This window comes from Protopterus annectens, chromosome 10.part0 (genome assembly GCF_019279795.1).
Source record: "Protopterus annectens isolate FY-2018-M chromosome 10.part0, PAN1.0, whole genome shotgun sequence".
In the NCBI taxonomy this organism is placed as follows: domain Eukaryota; kingdom Metazoa; phylum Chordata; order Ceratodontiformes; family Protopteridae; genus Protopterus; species Protopterus annectens.
The window spans coordinates 334,743,103-334,760,680 of NC_056744.1; the positions used below are offsets into that span (position 1 = coordinate 334,743,103).

The following is a 17,578-nucleotide window of genomic DNA, read 5'->3' on the forward strand; positions in this document are numbered from 1 at the left end:
TAATTCACTTTAAACATCAATACATGCACATACATAGTAATACTTAACCTCTAAATGTCAGCAAATAAACAAACTGCCTACATAAGAAAAGAATGTATCCATTACACATGTAAGAAGGAATCTTTTAAACTGTCACAGGCTTCAATAAATCAAGAGCAACTAAAATATACTGAAAATACTTGTGTTTAATGACTCAGGACTCAAACAGGGTCACCTCAAATGATGCTTTACAAATGTTTCTAGTTACTTAAAAATAACATCACTTTGTAGTTGCAGATAGTCTCCAAAAGCAAGGAACATTAACATTCCACACTCATTAACAGTGTGGAAGAAGGAATCCAAGGAATTTATTTTTCCAGATTAAAAAAAAAAAAAAAAACACTGCTAAGAAGAAAAAAAAAACATGACATTTACAATTGTCTAGCCCCAGACTGGAATGGTGTTTAAGAAAAACACTAAACAATACACAACATTCAGAAAAATGTTAGAGGAGAGAGAGAATTTGCTCACAGACGCAAAAAAAAAAAAAAAAAAAAAAGACCATGAACACATCAAAATCAGATGAATGATCTACTTTTTTAACTTGGTACTTTATGCACAGAGGCTATGACATAATTAAAATAAACGTTTACCCAATGGCTGGCAACATATAAGAAAGTAAAAATATCCTATGGGAAAACAGGGTAACCATTTGTCTTTAAGGGTGAATGCTAAGCCCAGATGTCAAGATATTACGTAAAGTATTTTTCTGTAACCGATCAGATTACATCATTTAGGAAGTCACAACAGACTTATGACCATAAGGAGATGGACTTCATACATGAAACTAATGAAAAAATGTAATAAATACTCAAAAATAATATCCACTCGCAGCCATCACACAGAGGGATTAAGCCCCAGATGTGACCCAAATGACGTGTTCTATTAGTGGCACTTGCACTAGAGGTGACAAGGCAGGACGGATAGGGGTAGGCAGCTGTTTTAACCTTGACTTTATTGGGGAAAGCAGGTAGTCCTAGCTTGCTGCTTGGGGTACTCAAAGGGGGTTACTGGGTGTTAAACCTGTAGAGAAGAGACATCTGAACACATTCCAAGTGGTGTACTGCACCTGCACCACCTGGGGAATTTTGTGGGGAAGTGCAAGCTTCCCATATCAGCAATGCACAGGAAAGCTCAACATAGCTGCCCCAGAGGTTAAGAGCTCTGGTCTGGGGGTGGGGTGGGGGGCAAATAGGCTGTTTAGGCCATCAAAAAGTGAATTAATGGGCTGGAATGTGTCTAGCTTTTGCTCCAAGAGAATAATGATGGGGGTTAGTTGGGCAAAGAATAGGGAGTCACGGGGGCAAGACTTAAGGGATGATTTTGATTTAAAATAAACATACAAATTCTTGAAATACTGATGATACATATATTATAAATTATGATTCTGTGAGTATTCACCATATTATTTATTCTTTGGGGCTATTTGCAAACATACTAACACCTGTGATGCCCTTTCTGTGGAATTTCACATGCTTCTCTTGACATATGTTCCATGAAGGCACCACCATCTTTGGCTCAAGCAACACTGTCCCTTGTGCCTGGATTAAAGGAAGTGCGCACCCCAAAGTCTCATGTTCTTCACCCCTTATAAAGAAGGCATCACAAAACAAGATGCAGAAAAAGTTGCAAGCATATAAAGATATACATTTGAAGTCTCAAGTCACACATTCTGTTGGATCAGCAGCAGACAACAAAAATCAACATTAAGGGCAGGAAAGGTTTCACGCTGCAGAAGACCCTTTTAAAGACCAAATATACAGTGGCATACCAGCAATCTCTCTTCTCTTCAAAGTCTGCAGCTCAGGGAGGACAAACACCTCCCATGGAGCAGAAGGGAAAAGTTTGCTTGATCTTGATTTTCAGTATGAATACAGCCAGTGAAAGCAGGGTGTCACAATCCTTCTGGCTTTTTGGGTTTTAAGGAGGAGGCGTCAGAAAAGTTACCACAGGGATAAATGGCTTGTGGCAGCCAAGCATTCATAGTGACGTCACTTTTTCATCCTTTGATGTTGGCTCTTCCTGTCACTGTGAAGCAAAATTCACCAAGCACTGCATTGTCCAACCACTAATAGGGAACTTGAGCTGGGATTAGACAGTTGTGAGACAGGTTAGTTTCACCCTACTGATGATGTGGTGTTGTGATAGTAATCCTGGTCAGTATGAGAGGAACCGCACTTTCGGACACTGATGTATGTGCTTGGCTGAGGAGCCAATGGTGTGAAGCAACCACCTGTGGGATCATGACTGAATGCCTCTAAGTCAGAATCTCACCTCAACGTAACAATACCGCAGTGCTGCAGATCTTCAGTTGGCCAGGGATTGCTGGCCGCAAGGTCATCAAGGAGCGTCGCTAGTCAGTGGGTTGGAATGCGGAAGGAAGAGGGCCACCTCTCTCCAGCACTATAACGCACGCTCGTGGGGAACTGGGTGCTAAATCATTCAAAGACCAGCTGATAAATATTTTAGTATAATCCAAAGTAGTGATACCCGCACACAATAAGGGCAGCATGTAGAGAGAATCAAAAGGTGTTCACAACAAAAATCAATGCATCCTGGGACAGAGAACCACCAGATGTATAACCTACAACCTGATTGATGGCAGTACATCTCTGCTGTAGGTGCTGTCCTGTAACAGGTACCAGACCTACAACCCAAGTGATGGCAGTGCATCTCTGCTGTAGGTGCTGTCCTGTAACAGGTACCACACCTACAACCCAAGTGATGGCAGTGCATCTCTTCTGAAGGTGCTATCCTGTAACAGGTACCACACCTACAACCTGATTGATGGCAGTACATCTCTGCTGAAGGTGCTGTCCTGTAACAGGTACCAGACCTACAACCAGAGTGATGGCAGTACATCTCTGCTGTAGGTGCTGTCCTGTAACAGGTACCAGACCTACAACCGGAGTGATGGCAGTGCATCTCTTCTGAAGGTGCTGTCCTGTAATAGGTACCACACCTACAACCCGAGTGATGGCAGTACATCTCTGCTGAAGGTGCTGTCCTGCAACAGGTACCACACCTACAACCCGAGTGATGGCAGTGCATCTCTTCTGAAGGTGCTATCCTGTAATAGGTACCACACCTACAACCCGAGTGATGGCAGTACATCTCTGCTGTAGGTGCTGTCCTGTAACAGGTACCACACCCTACAACCAGAGTGATGGCAGTGCATCTCTTCTGAAGGTGCTATCCTGTAATAGGTACCAGACCTACAACCCGAGTGATGGCAGTACATCTCTGCTGAAGGTGCTGTCCTGTAATAGGTACCAGACCTACAACCCGAGTGATGGCAGTATATCTCTGCTGAAGGTGCTATCCTGTAATAGGTACCACACCTACAACCAGAGTGATGGCAGTACATGTCTGTTGAAGGTGCTATCCTGTAATAGGTACCAGGAACAGTCACCTCCATACTGATGGCATCAGTCAGATCTCTGTCAAAGGCACAACACAAAATGGAGGGTAAGACATTTAGAAATGCTTTGATCAGAGGATGCATTTCCTAGAAGTAAATGAGTCATTTGCTACTGGATACTCACACCCAAGGAGCAGAATCCACAAATTCCTCCGTCTCAAATTCACTAACGAAAAGTCAGGATAGTGTACCTCCTTACATGCGAGGGCTTGGATCTTGGCTAGCTTTGTCACAAGCCCCAGAAAACTCCAGTAATTAGAAAACTCCAGTATAGTATACGTCAGATCACTTTCTGATTAATACAGCATTCAGAAGAGATTTATCTAAAATGTCTAGCATATAAGGAACTTTAAAAATAAATAGTACCAATAAAACAGACTCTGGATTCTGTAGTCATGCAACACATTTAATGGCAGATGAGTGCTGTACAACTAGATAAAGATACAATTTTTATTGCAGAGTAAAGGTTTAGACTGTGGGCATGTGGAGGGAGTGAATTCAAACCTTTACAAGTCATTGGTTGTGGAAGTTTAAAACCTGCTAGTGGCTCTCTCCCTTCATTTGTTTGTAGAGCAAGTCCTGTAGCAGGCCAAAAAATCAAACAGAGTCCAAAGTCACAAGTTTGATTTCAGAATTTCACTATATGTCATCAGCAAAATAAACAAACAAATACTCCACTAATAATGTTGTGTCTTTCGGCTTTTTCCCAGTTAGGGGTCACCACAGCGGAACTCCGGTCCGCTAATGACTGGCAGTAGATTTTTACATGCAGAGTTGCCGGCCCTGATGCACAGCCTTCAACGAAGGTACGCCCATTCACGCACATCTCCACACAGAAGACGCTCTGAGAATCAAACAGGACAACGTCTTACTGTAAGAAGTCAAACTCTGGGAGCAACCGTGATTTTAGCTTTCAAAGAGATCAAGTTTAGCCCATCTTAGGTTCAGGGAAGGAGATCACAAGATGAAATGATGGAAACAGCCACCATCAGAAAGAAATCAACTGTAGGGAGGGGAGTTGTTTATAGGGCGACCCCAGTCTTTGCACAAAACAGACCTGGCTGGTTCCCTTGGACTGGTGCTGTTACTATGACACAAGCGACCAATGTTCAAATACCTGTCCTAGCACCTGATGGGGTGGCTAGGTGAGATCACTACAACCACGACATGACACTTATCTGAGAGACACTTCCTACTGCAACTGACTTCTGATAAATTCAAGAAGGGTAATCTTAAGTGCAGAAAAGCTGCAAAGCTGGACTGGATGGGATGGTACACCATGTGAGAAAAATAGTGCTCTGGAGAAATGGTAAAGCCAAAGCACCTGATACATGCACACCGCATGCTGACCAGACAAGGGGGCAGCAACGGCATCAGAGAAAACCTGACCCAGCCATACCAAAGCCCACTACACTCTACCTCAGCTATCTAGAAGATTAATGCTAGCAAGAGTTAAACAAATCAGAAAAAGTTCAGAATCGGGAGATGTATAACCTGTTGATGTAAAGCAAAGATCCAGCACAAACACAGGCCAAAGGGAAAAAAACTGAATCTTGACAGCAGAATAAAAAAAATCAAAGTAAAATAAATTACCTGAAACAGTCTCGAAACTTGGATAACAAAGAATGAAAACAGAGTGTGAACATAAGAGTTTTTTTCCATTTAACTTTACATGAATTCCCTTTTTTTCCTGGCATCATCAAATAAGAAAATACAGCTGGGAGATCAGATGCAAAAATCTACACCACCAGATAAATCATGCACAGATACGAGTGTTCCTCTACCACTGGGCAACAGAGTAGCATGGTACAGAATATAATTTTATACCTGATTAATCTAGAAAATGACATTTTGGTGTTGTGGCCATTTTGAAACAGTTTCAAGTCTTTTTGGAATAGAAAATTTAATAAAGATAAAACAAACGGTATAATGCTGAACTATGTACCAACCCAGTCTCTCCAGTGGCACACAGGTCTACATAAAAGCAGACCAAAGTTTGATTAGCAGCTTGGGTGACTGATGGATTGGCAGGGAGGGACATCTGTTCTCATCTCTGGTGGAGGGTAGTTCTGTGGACATCTCCTATCACAATTCCTAATGGGGGCTGGAGACACTGCTAGTGGAAGATGTAGTGATGTCAACTGCATACTTTTAAAGTACCTCTTCAAACAGAGTAACTTTAAAGCATCTTGTTCTAGTGACCATAATCAACATACCCTGTTTAACTCTTGCACCATTCCCCTGCGAAATTCCTTCAGCTCTTTACTGTCATCTACAGCTTTCCTCCAGTTGATAACAGGCCTGACTTGTATCCTAGACTAAATGTACTAAACATTTTCACTAATTATATCTTGTTATTGATACCCGTAATCAAGAGCTTTCATTTTTTTAATTTTCTGTATCATCTTCTGCTTCGTATCTTCCCACATATCCTCAGCTGCCATAACAGAATTCTTTTCAATCCATATATCTAAATACTTCACCTTATGTCCCAATATATTTGAGTACTCTGAACCAATTCACGTATGGGGGGCATAGTTTACTACAAGAATGTTTCTTATTTATTGTACATCTCATAAAAACTTGAAACTTCGTGTTTCACACCACTGAAATATACTTCATCATGTGCAAAATAATATTATCTGCAAATAAAGCTAGCTTTTCTGGATTACCATACCAGTTGTATTCCTGAAATTTTAAAATATTTTCCTTGCTAATGACTAAATATAAAGCAAACAAATGGGAACCTACAGTTGTATAACTAAACTTGTCATAACAGTAGATGTACAATGATCACTGCTGCAGTAACCTAAACTATATGAGTTACATCTTGCTTAAGTTATAACAGCCAGCTAACCAGCTTGCAAAGCTTCAGGGCACCTTCTACTTAGCTCAGTTTGAGCTGTCTAATGGTTTGGGTAACGGACAGGTTTAGGTGCCAAGCCATTTTGAGCTTTTAGCTCAACTGAAAGGGGGAGGTTAAGCCTTGAAAGGACATTGCTAAGAAAGTAAAAACAAATGACCACACCCTGGCATAAAAACAAACCAAAACCAAGGAAGCGGAAGGACAGAGCATCTAGTGTAGCAGTGATCACTTGAACATTTAATGTTATGGTTAAGTTTACTTACACAACTGCACTACTTTTCCCCCCAAACACCTTTATTGACTTATCACTTGTGACACAGGCAAATTTATATTCATATAAAAGTAATCAAACTATATTAAACATTATACTTCACATATATTGCTGTACATACAAGTATTACATACATTATTCAATTCTTGCCTTTTTTTAAACAAGAAACATTTATTAAACCATCACTTACTACACAATCATGTATGTAAATGAAAACAAACCACACCGACACAAACCTAGCTGCAAGCATTTCACACCACAAACCATACTGACACTCCCAGTTGCAAGCCTGATCTGCGTACAAGACTAAAAGGACTAAAAACATTTTAACTGCCTGTAGCGTACTACCCATATCCATATAACAAAGCTTCTATTTTCTCAGTTTTTGTATTATCTTTTTAGTCTCTTTCCACATATCCTTAGCTTCCACAACAGAATCATTTGTAATCAGTGCTCCTAAATATTTCATTTTATCATGTCCCATACATATGGGTATTCCTGAACCAGTTCATGTGTGGGTACAGAATTTATCACTATTGTCTTTAACTTCATTAATTTTGTATCCCCAAAAGGTCTGAAACTGTCTCAATGTTCCACAACCACGTAATGTCTTTCTGGTTTTGTCAGGTGTAAAATAATATCATCTGCAAATAAAGCCAGCTTTTCTTGGCTACCACACCAATTATATCCTTGAATTTCTGAGTCCCTTCTTTTCTTTGCCAATGGTTCTAAATATAATGCAAATAAGTAAGGGGAAAGAGGACATCCCTGCCTGGTTCCTCTGCTCAAGCAGAAATGATCAGAGAGGACTCCCTCGTTTCCACCCAGTTGAATTTTCACCTCTGATTCCTCATATATACTAATGAACATTACAATTTTTTAGGAAATGCAAATACTTCCATTGCCCTGTTCATAAAATCTCAGCTTACTCTGTTAGATGCTTTCCCTACATGAAGACCCACCAACAACAGTGGTATTTTCTTACATTCTACCTCCCTCTGGATCATCGATGTTCTGTTAATGTTGTTGAATGTTTGCCTCCCCTCCACAAAACCACACTGATCCATATCTATCAGTTTTGACATTACTTTTGCCATTCTTTCAGCCATTGTAGACAAAAACTTTATAATCAAGGTTTAGTATTAAAGTGGGCCTGTATGAAGCTGGATCTGATGGATCTTTACCCTCTTTAGGTATTACAACTAACACTGCCTTCTTCCAGGATGCTGGTACTTCTCCTCCTCTTAAAATACTGTTAAACAAAACCTTCCAAATCTTTCAGTTTTTTTCCTCCTAGCTTCCAAACTTCCAAAAGGACACCACACAACTGGACTATGTTAATCATAATGATCACTGCTGCAGTAGCCTAAACTATACTGGCAGATTACCATAGCCTACAACATTTGGGAGGTGGAAGGGGTCCAGGAGTCCCTGGAGAATGTTTTAAACAAAACCTGACACACCCGAAACAGAACACTAATTTGTAGTGCTTTGCCAAAGTATTTACAGAGGATCATGCTGCAGCTACTAAAATCTTTCCAAAAAGTCATAGATGAAAACAAAGCCCAACGTGCCTTGGCCCTGATTGGAACAGTTTTGTGATGGGACTAATAAAAGGTAATAGCCCGAGACAACCATTTGGAAATCGTTTGCTATAACACAAGTTGTACTTCACAAGACAGCAAATGACCGGAAGTTGAAAAAGATTTAATCTGTCAAAATTGTTGAAGGACATCCCAGGTATGAAGTACCCTTTCTCCTTCAGTTATGGGTTCAGGAAAAACACAGGGAGATGGATTGCTTGGCTTAAAGTACACTTGAATAGTACTTTCGGCATACGAAGAGAACTAGTTTTCAAAAAAAAACTTTCTTTGTGGGAAATTAGATAAGGTTTACCCATCATAAAAGCATTTAACTCAGATACACTTCTTGCAGAGTTCAGAACAATCAGTAAAAAGTACAGTTGTGTACACTTACCATAAATGTAGATGTTCGAGTGCATTCACTGTTGCAGTCATCATCTGTTGGCTATCCCTGCTGTGGTAGTCCTCGGCCGGCCCGAATACCACAGTCAATGTATTTCTGCATCAGCTGCAATTGCCTGTAGTCTGACATCAGGTCATCAGTGCTATAAAACATGGCAGCCGGCGTCATTACATCAGTTTTTCTTGCCCTAACCTGTAAGAAGCACAAGGAAATAAGGTAAAGTGATCCTGGTGGCTAAAAGCCACCATGGGAAGCTTATGTCCCCTACGGGAAGAGGACATAAGGGGGATGGAGTGAGGGAAAACCAGGACTGCAACAGGGAATACACTCAAACATCTACATTTATGGTAGGTATACACAACTGTACTATGTTCTTCATGTTTCACTGTTGCAGTCATCAGCTGTGGAAGAACTCCCAAAGTTGAGGAGAGGGGTGGAAGGACAAGTTAGAGCTCTAGACACGAGTCAGCAAGCCCTGCAGAACTGCAGAGGCAAACCCTACCCTAGACTTAGAAAAAAAGAGGTAGGTGGTAATGCTTTGTAAAGGTATGGAGAAAAGTCCAGGTGGCAGCTTCCAAGATGCTCCTGGTGGGGACTCCTCTGAGGAAGGCTGTGGAAGTGGAAACTGCTCTAGTGGAATGAGTACGAATAGACTTAGAGGGTGTTTCCAATGTAGTCTGTAGCAGAAATGGATACAGTGTGATATCCATTTGGAAATGGTTTGCTTTGAAAGGGGCTTAACCTCTGCCCCTGGGGCAAAGCTGGTCTGTTTTTCTGAAGGGTTTAGTACGGTCCAGATAGTATCAGAGTTGTCTGTGCACGTCTAGCGAGTGCAGAATTCTTTCCCCCTTGTTTTGAGGGTTGGGAAAGAAGGTGGGTAGGTGTATGGCCTTGTTGAGGATCACATCAGATACCACCTTGGGCATAAAGGAGGGGTTAAGTCCTCAGGGAGACCCTGTCTGCATGGAAAATGATGACTGGTTCAACAGCCATGAGTCCCTGGAGTTCTGAAACCCTTATGGCTGAAGTGATAGCTAGCAGGAAGGCAGTCTTCCAGAAGAAGTACTTCAATTTTGTTGAAGCAGCAAGTTCAAAGGGAGATAATGTTAGTTTTCTAAAACATAATTCAGGTTCCAGGCTGGCATGGGAGGCCTTCTGGGAGGTCTGATATTAGAAGCCCCTCTCAGGAATTGTTTAATCAAAGGATGAGAGAAGAGGGGTAGGTTTGAATCGTAATGGGCTGAAATGGCTGAGGCATGGATTTTAATAGAAGAGAAGGATAAGGTCACTTTTGAGCAACTCTGCTAGGTAATCCAAGATAAGAGGGATGTGAGGTACTGGTCCGTCTGGACTGGCTCCAGGAGCAGAATCTTTTCCATTGCCCTGCATGAGATTTTCTGGTGCTGGGCCTTCTGGCCTCTGTGATAATGTCTAGGACCGGTTTGCTTAACAGGGACTCCTTTGTTGGCTTTTAAGATGCAAGCCATGCTAAAAGATTGAGAGTCTGCAAGTCTGGGTGAATTATCTCCCCCCTCACCTGGGTCAAGAAGTCTGAGATCAGGGGAAGCTGCTTGGGGGGGGGCTGTAAGGTCACACTGAGCAGTAAGGGGGTACCAATACTGTCTGGGCCAATCTGGAGCAATGAGGATGGCCTTTGGTCATTCCTCCCTTATTTTGATCAGTATCTTGGGAATAAGAGGCAGAGGAGGGAACGCGTACACAAAGAGGGAGTTCCAGGGGAAGGTCAAGGCATCTACCTTCCATGCTAGGAGGTGATAACTCCCGGGTACAGAACTTTTGAAGATGGTGGTTGAGGTGCAAAGCACAGAGATTCACCTCCGGAGTCCCCCACTCCTGAGTGATTTGCAGAAAGATTTCCCTGTGGAACTGCCATTCGTGGGGCGGGTCAAGCAAGTTTCTGCTTAGGTGGTCTGCCAGGGTGCTGCTGACCCCCGGTAGGTACTGGGCAATTAGGTGTAGACCCATGGAGACGGCCATCAACCAGAGGTTCATGGCTAACCTGCACAGAGGGTAAGATTGGGTCCCCACCCCATTTGCTGATATACCACATTACTGAGGTGTTGTCTGTTTTTGTAAGGAGGACCCCTGGCCTGAGATGGGGTTTGAAGGATGTCAGAGGCTTTTGTACTGCCATCATTTCTTTCTGATTGGTGTGTAAGTGAAGGTGCTGGGCATCCCAAAGACTTTGGGTGCACCTGCCTGCTAGGTGAGCGCCCCAAGCAATGTCTGAGGCATTGGTGGTGATGGTCTGGCCGGTAGGGCAGAGGATGAAGGGAAGACTCTTGTTCTTGGCACATGCCCCTGTCCACCAGTGAAACTCGGCCCTTATACATGGGATCAGAGGGAGAGAGGTCTCTAGAGACAGAGCGGTGGCACCAAAGGTTCTTGAGATACCACTGAAGTTTTCTCATGTGAAGCCTGGCCAGAGGAATTAGAAGGATGCAAGATGCCATGTACCCAAGGGCTTGCAAGAACTTCCTCATAGTGAGGTGACTTCTGGAAGCCAGTTGGGTAAAGTAGAGGCAGGAAGCTCTGCTTTTCTGGGTATAGGAAGGCCATTTGGGATGCTGTGTCTAGCAGAGACCCCAAGAAAATGATCTTCCTGGTGGGAGGGTTTGCTTTGATTTCTTCTCGTTGATGGTGAACCCTAGGGAAGTTAGGAGGGATTTGACAAAGAGAAGGTCCTGCAGCAGCTTTTCTTTGCACTCTGCCTGAATGAGGCAGTCATCCAGATAAGGGTAAATCTGTATATCTCTCTGTCTGCAAAATGCTATGGCCAGGGCCAAGCATTTAGTGACTATTCTGGGTGCAGTAGAAAAGCCAAAGGGCAGCGCAGATAACTGAAAGTGTTGTGAGCCTGCTCTGAAGCACAGGAATTTCCTGCACGATTCCCTGATGGGGATGTGGAGGTAGGCATCTTTTAGGTCTAGGGTCACTAGCCAGACATTTTTCATTAACATAGGCAGTAGCTGCTGCAAAGTTAACATTATTTATTTATTTTTATTTTATTTTACATTTGTTGACCGGGATAGTCCGACTGGATGCATGTCCATTTTCAGCGGAGGCCCGGGGAGAAAAGCTCCACAGAGTAAAAAATAAACATTAATTACATACAGATACATACTGATAATATACAGTTACAGGGACAATATTTTTTTTTTTTGTTAGATACATTTGTCAGCAGAGTGAATTAGATACAATTCAAAATGCAATAATATTTCTATAAGTTGTTACAGGATCCTTACAGTTATAGTATGCAGTAAAGCAGAGAGGAGCTTGATTTCAATAGAAACCAGAGGAGGTAGGATCTAAGAACGTTGGTTGATAATTATTTGAGACTTTGAAAAGGAAGAGTAGGATCTAGTAGGTACAGAGGAGTGGGTGTAGTATGGGTCAAGGAGAGTTAATCAGGGTTAATACATGGGCAAAGCCAATGAGACTTAAAATATAGCTTAAGATTATTTTTGAATTGACAAAGGGAGGTGGAAAGTCTTAGGCTGTTAGGGAGGGAATTCCAAACCTTCCCTATGGAATTGGCAAAGAGAGCTTCACCACCCAAGTTGTTGGCTTTGATGGTTTGAACCAGAAATCTATTTGAGGAGCGAAGACAGCTAAGATTGGAGTAGGGAATCAGTATTTCGCTCAGTGAAGGGGTTTTTTCAGGTTGTTTGATTATTTTAAATGCTTCAGTGAGTTGGTTCATTTTGAGAAGATTGGGTAGTTCAAGCCAGTCAAGTTTCCTTAGATTATGACAATGATGGGTTCTATGGGGAGCACATATTACAAATCTGGCAATGTGATTATAGGCAACAGAGAGTTTCTTGATCTCATTTTTATTGAGGAAGGAAAGGACAGGAGAGGCATACAGTAAGGTAGAGAGGAGATGTGTGCGTGCAATAGTGAGTTTGGCAGTAGGGGTTAGGAAGTTTTTGATTCTACATAAGGATCCGAGTTTACTGTTTTTATGGTTTGACTGATATGGATGTCAAATCTAAGCTTATTATCAATAGTGACCCCTAACAGTTTAGTGGTGGTATCAGGCTCAATTTTGGTACCATTTGTAGATTGGACGAAGAAGATATTGTTATTAGATAGTGGAGAAAGTTGAACTGGTGGAGGCCCTGAGGAGGGAAAAAATATTAGTAATTTGTTTTTTTTTTTTGGATTTAGGATGAGTTTCCGCGCTGCGAGCCATTTTTCTACTGCAGTAAAGGAGTGTTGGGTGACTACTTGTAGATCAGAGAGAGAGACTGCAGAGCATATCAGGGTGGAGTCATCTGCATATTGGATACAGGTGGCTTTAGGGATAACAGTGTGGAGTTCATTTATGAATACAGAAAAGAGGAGGGGACCTAGTATGGAGCCCTGAGGAACTCCTATGGTATTAGGCAGCAGGAGAGATAGCTTATTTTGCCATTGGACTGCTTGTTGTCTGCCAGAGAGGTAAGCCTTGAACCAGCTGAGAGCTGGATTATCAAGGTGTAAGGTTTCTAGGGTGTGGAGCAGAAACTCGTGATTGACCATGTCAAAAGCTTTTGACAGATCAAGAAAGAGTGCAGAAGTTATTTTTTTGCTGTTACGGTTTTTATTTACTGAGTCCGTAAAGGAAAGTAGAGCGGTGGTCGTACTATGGTGGGGTCTGAAACCGTGTTGAGTATGGGACAAAAGATTATTTAGGTTTAGATAGTGAAGTAACTGTTTATGAATGCATCTTTCCATAATTTTGGCTATTGGAGACAAAATTGCTATGGGTCTATAGTTAGATGGTTCAGTGGAGGAGCCACCCTTGTGAAGTGGAATGACATAGGATATTTTCCATATGGCCGGGATGGTGGCCTCTGTTATTGTTCGGTTAATAAGAATTGAGATGGGGTAGGCTATAACGTCTGCTGCTATTTGCAGGTATTCAGCTGGGAGTCGATCGGCAGAGAGGGTGGTTGGTTTGAGTTTCTTCAGTAAGGCTCTAATGTAAGAGGTGGGTGTTGGCTGAAGAGTAAAGGAGAAGGATGATTCCTCGGGGACAGCAAGTAAGGGGGAAGAAGTTAGTTGATTGGCTAGTGACTGAATGGTCTCTGTGAAGGAGTTAAAGGTACTTGCTACTTCTTCTGGATTTTTACCAATAAGTTTCTCTGGGGTGGGTGTAGACGATTTCCCTGAATGGAGGAGATTATTTAAGCCTGCCCAGAACTTCTTTGGATTATTCTAGTGTTTATCTTGGAGATGACAAAAATAGTTATTTTTGATCAGGGTACTGTCTCTTTTCGTTTCATTTCTGAGCTGCTGGAACTTAATGCGATCCTGATGTGTCTTAGTTACTCGCCATTTGTCCCAGGCCTTATCTCTAAGTTTAATTTTAGATTTGGTTTCTGTAGTTAGCCAGGGTGCTATCCGTGTCTTGGTTCTGATATGTCGGTTAGGTGCATGAGAGTCCAGAATGTTGAGGAATGTGTCATTAAAGAATGCCACACTCTCCTCAAGAGGCAGAGTTTTTAGCTTGGACCAGTTACAGGATTTGAGTTCTGTTAAGAATAGAGCTGGAACAAATTTCTTTTTATTTCTAACAAGTCTATATATGGGAAGGTTTAAGTTGGTGAATTTGTGTTTAATTATGAATGTGATGAGGTGGTCGCTAAGGTCATTAGGGAGGGTCCCTGTAGTATATTTATGTGTCCCATTATTTGTAAGAATCCAGTCAATTATGCTCTCCTTTTGGTTGGTATTACCAATTCTTGTTGGGGAGACAATTTTTTGTGAAAATCCATATAAATTTATGGGCATGGGATTAGTCTCAGTGGAACATTTGGTCCAATCAATATTAACGTCCCCTAAGACAATGGTTTCCTGAGGGTAGTTAGAAGCTAACCAGTTTAGTGTTGACTCCAACGTTTCTAAGTTGCTCCCTGGCGGAATATAGATTACAATAAGATTGATACTTTTTACATTATTTATGCAAAGTTTTAGGGCAATTAACTCTGCATTAGCAACATTAGGCGGTTGTATAGGATTCATGATGATATTGAGGGAAATTCTATACATAACAGCTATTCCACCACCTCTTTTTTTTCCCGATCAACCCTTAAGATATTGTATCCGGGTGGAAGAATTTCTTCGTCTTTTGTGGCTGGTTTAAGCCATGTTTCTGATAGACACATGATGTCAGGGAGATGCGTGGCTAACAAAGCATGTAAATTGTGAACCTTATTATTTAAGCTTCTTAGATTAAGATGGAAGATAAGAAGAGAGCTGGCTGATCTTTGGACTGCTGTTGGTGGGACAGAGTCTGGGTAAGTAGATGGGCCCGGGTTCGGGTGTATATCACCATCTTTAGTAATAGATTTCTTCAGGTGGTCTAAGAGTCTTAGCAGTTTATAAAATATTTTTTGTCCATGTTTAGTGCTTGTTGCCTTAAGGTAAGATTGTGTGATAAATATGCCATTAGTTCTTAGAATTCTTGTGGGGTAGTAGAGAGGGGAGGTTTCTAAGCATTTCTAAGATTAGAAGTTTGTCCCTTAGGGTAGTGAAATCCCTTGAGGTTTTGGTTTTCGTAGATGGTTAAATAGTAAGGGATAATAAAAAGTGGAAGTAAAAGTGGGATAATAAGTTTCTTTACTTGTCCCATAATGTAGGGGTGGATTTAACTAATAGGATAGGTGGGTCCTGGAAGTGGTTACCTAGATGTGCTAATATCAGGTGTTGTAGGAGGAGATATATTAAGTTGGTGGTGTGGCGTGATTGGCTCAGAGCTAAGGGGGGGTGTGTCTTTTTGCACTGATAAATGTAGAGATAGCAGGGGCGGGTGGGATTAGGGGGCAGGGTGGGGCGCGGAGCGAGCCCGAGCGAAGCGAGGGCACACCAATCCAGAGCTTGTACTACAGGTAGGTATAGAAGCCCACAGTTAATGCTTGCAAGGCCAGATTACTAGGTAAATTAACAGGTAAAAGTTTGGCTACACACTAGTTTTACATAAGAGCAAGCTGAATTTAGTAACCGACAGATTATGAATCTGGGGACCACCAGGGAGGTGTTCAGAATGGATAAATCCAGGATGGGGTGCCAAATGCCCTCTTTCCTAGAAACAAGGAGTAGTCTGGAATAAGACTTTGCCTGCTTGATCTGAGGGGACAGGTTCTACTTCCCCCTGGGATATGAGAGTTTGGACCGGTTTCAATGGCTCTGCCCACTGATTTGGAGGTAGGTCTGACAGAAACAGTAGTCGGATGAGAAGATGCCGTTTTTTATCTAGATTTGGTAGTGTGAAAGGCCTCCTCAGAAGCCGGTACCTGCATCATGGCTCCAGACCCAACAGAGGCAGAGACAGCCAAAGGCTTGGAAGACGAAAAAAGATTTCTGCGGCATACCGGACTCCGAAAGGGTCTCTGCAGAGGCCTGCGTAGATGCTGAATCACGCTTCAGGGGCTATGAAAGCTCCTCACTGAATTCCGGAGAACTGACGACTTGCTTAGCAGTAGTGTTGTCAGAAGGCTGTCTTGTGTGGCCTGTCTCTATCTTTATCTCTGTGTTTTTTCAGAATGTCCACGGATTGATGGCTGATGGACGCCATATTGGAATGCGAAGATGGAACAGGAAAATAACTGTCTGCCATAAGAGCTCTACTGTGAATGGTTCTCGCATTAAAGAGTGCACAGAACAGGCAACAGGGGACATCATGGTCTGGGCCTAAACAAGTGACGCAGTAAGAATGGAAATCTCTGTGTGGGATCTGCTTTCTACAGGCGAGACAATTGTTAACTTTTTCGGGCATCGGTTAGTGCAAGAAAAAAGGGTCCTCAACGGGGTACTTCGCTTTAGATGTTTTAAGCTGAAATTCAAACTCTGGTAGAGACCAACCAGCACTCATGCAAACTATTTCTGCTACGGGCTCCACGGCAAGAAAGACTGAGGTAATGATGTCGGCTGCCTTGCTTTATAGCACTGGCGACCTGACTTCAGACTACAGCTGACGCAGAAAAACACTGACTCTGGTATTCTGGTTGGCCGAGGGCTACCACAGCAGGGATAACCCAAAGGTGATGACTGCAACAGTGAAACATCTGCCTTTCATGTTAAGAACCTCACGTCAGAGAGAAGAGTTGGTTGGAAGAGAGAAAGTATTACATTTTCTAACAGAAAATTAATATCCCAAGGAGAAGTCACAGGTTTTCTTGGAGGCCTGTTACACAATACCCCACTCAAAAAAAACATTTTAACATGAGAATGCACTGAAAGAGGTGGTGCTTGGGCAGACATGCTGAAATGGCCAACAAATGAACCTTGACAGTGACACAAGACAAACCACTGGATAGTAGCTTACAAATATTGTAAAACCAGAAAAGCATCAGCCCTGAACTGGTGCTGGTTATTTTGTGGCACTGACGAGGAAATGTAAAATAGTCCAGAAGCACAACAATAAAACATAAATCCCCACGCAACAAGAAGAAAATAATGAAGACCAAGCAGTGCATCAGGCTACAAATTTATTAGGTTAGCGCTTTCATGTGGAAAGCGCTTCTTTAGACCATAACAGCAATAAACTAAAAAAAAACAGTTAAATACATCCAATAAATCAGGCAATTAACCAATTACAGTGAACAATTAAAACCTGTTTTTCAATGATGCAATTTACATATTAGTAATGCTGGCTTTAAAGGAATACTGTCATTCAAACTAAACTCTCTGGTAGCTTGTAATTTAATGATCCATCTCAACTCTTCGTATTTCATCATGTTAATAATATCACTCCCTAGAATATTCCTAGTTACAAGCTGTAACACCATAAGAAAAAAAAATGTCCAGGATTACTGTTGACATGTTTCACTAAAGGGCACAGGGTGACATTTCTACGCATGTCACCCACATGTTCCGGTATTCTTTCTATCAAACAACGATTATTCTTTCCTACATAAAAAGGGTAAGAATTGCATGCTGCCAGATATACATCTAAAGTCAAACAGTCAGCATACAGCCTAGGATGAAC

General features: G+C 42.0%; 1 protein-coding gene across 1 annotated transcript in view; it reads right to left on the reverse strand.

Annotated features, from left to right (window-relative positions):
- Positions 1-17,578, reverse strand: part of RALGPS2 (Ral GEF with PH domain and SH3 binding motif 2) — a 2,773,917-nt gene that overhangs the window by 1,330,060 nt on the left and 1,426,279 nt on the right. The window lies entirely within an intron of this gene.